The following is a 2524-nucleotide window of genomic DNA, read 5'->3' as shown; positions in this document are numbered from 1 at the left end:
CGTACTTGTGGAGCTGCCAACCGGTGGAGAAATCATCGGGCGGAGAAGGCTACAGCCTACCAAACTGCCATGCTACACGGTGAGGGAGATGGTACTCCACTGCATAGAAACAAATAAGGGGGGTCCTCATTGTCTAGACTTCCGTGTCTGCCATGCACAAGGAGCTCAAGTTGAGATCCGTGACTTGCCTCCGCCAATATGGGCGCCATTGAACCTGTACACAACGTCATCATCAACTAGTCGACGCTCAATTTGTGCACATATCCTTGATTAGGCCAAAAGGGTGGGAAACTTACATGCTGTGGCAAAAGGGTGTCTAGCTCATTGGTGAAGCTGATGTATGCGTGGCGTGACATGTGGTAAGTTCCATGGGCTCGCTCATAGAGGTGTGCCATGGTAGGGGCGACAACTATGTCTCCTTGAGGAAACCAAGGTTGTGGGGGATCAAGCTGATGCGGTCTCCCAACTAGAAGCTTCTCCCACATCCAAATCTGCAAAAAAGAGTGGAAACTTGAATGTTAATCACTTTTGTTAAGAAAAAGCATTGAATTGTAGTGGAATCTTATACAACTTTGCTTTATTACCTGCAACAGTGTGATGCACCCTGACATTGTAGTGTGCGTGCCTCTAGGACGGCGGCATGCCTCGCAAAGCTGACGGTACAGGAAGGCAAGTATAGCCGAGCCCCAACTCCTATTGCCGGCATCCTCCCAGTTCCCAAGGCATGGGATGTACATCCAGGACACCATGTCTCTAGTGCCATCAGGGAAGAGAACCGTACCAAACATGTGCAGGACGTAGGCCCGACAGTAGTATGGACACCCCACTGCTGCATCATTTCTTGCCAGCCTCAACTGCCGCTAGGGGCCGTCCCAAGAAGTGCTCAACCCGCTGCTACCATCCTTCAGACTCCGTGTCTCCTGTCACTAGGAATCCTTGGATTTTTACTCTAGGATCATGGCAACGTCCTCGAGAGTGACCGTCATCTCCCCGCATGGTAGGTGAAAGTTGTGTGTCTCTAGATGCCACCAATCTATCAACGCCATCAACGCCGCTGGGTTGAAAGGTGGCGTGCCTCGACGACAAACACGAGCAACGGTAGCAAGGTTCGCCAGCTTTAGGAGGGGCGTGTACCTCTCGTCGTAGACCATGGTCGTAGAGGCCTCATGTGTCATTGGCCTCAGCACATTCAAAACCTGCAAAAAAAAGAGAAGCATGAAAAAGTATTAGTTCATGTCACTTTATAAAGAGCATGGACTATAGACCAAAAGATGAACAATGCACTGTTTCATACGAATTGTTGAATATACCTCTCCGTTCTCGATCCTCCGAGCCTGGTGGTGCTCATCGAACCTTGGATCAAGAATGGGGAACTGATCCATCCTGCATCATAAGCAATGCCAAAGCATTAGTATAAGTTAAAGCATGTGTATGTGGTACGAAGTAACATAAAAATAAAAAAACAAAAGTAAACCAATGTACTATTACACAAAGCAATTTAAGTAGCTAGCTTGGTGGATACCTGCTGTCTAAGTAGTTCAGGACATTTTCTCTTATTGTGGCCCAACTTATGGCAACTAGAGCAACGGCTCTTTTGGGTGTCCTCTACAAAATGTCTCCCAACCTTACTCGTGGTTGATCTACCTTTCGTGGCTCGGTCCATGTCCATCCTAAACCGCTTCCGCCGCCTAGGTCCTCTACTCTTCCAGAGTAAACCAAGATCAGCCACATACTTGGGGCCATCATAAGTAGGCCATTGACTCTCGTCAAGAAATGGCTCGAACTGAGGATTCCAGGTGCTCATTAGGTTCCTCAAAGAGAACTCTGCGGCCATACGGGGAGGAACCTCAGCGTCAACACGTCTAAGGCGATAGGCTATAATCATGTGGGAGTAAGGCCTATGGTATATGATCGGTTTTCCACACATACACTTGTTCTCATTGATTACTACTTTATGTTTTCGAGCACCCCAGTCTTCACCACCAATGTTAGTTCCACCACCCTCTAGAATCTCATATCCATGGTTGATCGGATCGAAACATGAACCCTTCTATCGTTTAGACTTTTTCTTTGAGAAAGCTAGTTCCTGAGATGCTAAAAGTGGCCAAGCTTTGCCTACTGTCCATAGAGACCTCGCATGCTTCTTCCTCAAAATGAACCAAGAATTCAACTTGTAGAAGGTGAATGAGGCAATAGCAGTCATAGGCAGACCACGACAACCTCTTAGAAGGCTGTTGAACATCTCTGCCATGTTACTAGTCATGAAGCCCCATCTCCAACCAATGGTGTCATATGCAAGTGACCACTTATCCTTCGACACCATCAACTCGCTCAAGAATTGCCTGCCATCAACATTTGTGGCTAACTTCAGGGCATCTAACTTGTCTTTGAATAATTGAACCTCTTGCTGCCTGCAAACCTCCTCAAATAATTTGAAGTTGTCCTTTGTGTGATTATGCCTTATAAGATTCTAAGCAAGATGTCTGGTACACCACCGGTGATGTATTTAGCCGTAACTAGGAAT

The sequence above is a fragment of the Miscanthus floridulus genome, unplaced genomic scaffold, assembly GCF_019320115.1.
Source record: "Miscanthus floridulus cultivar M001 unplaced genomic scaffold, ASM1932011v1 fs_152_1_2, whole genome shotgun sequence".
Classification (NCBI taxonomy): domain Eukaryota; kingdom Viridiplantae; phylum Streptophyta; class Magnoliopsida; order Poales; family Poaceae; genus Miscanthus; species Miscanthus floridulus.
The sequence above is the reverse complement of the archived record's forward strand: the minus strand, read 5'-3'. Positions refer to the sequence as shown.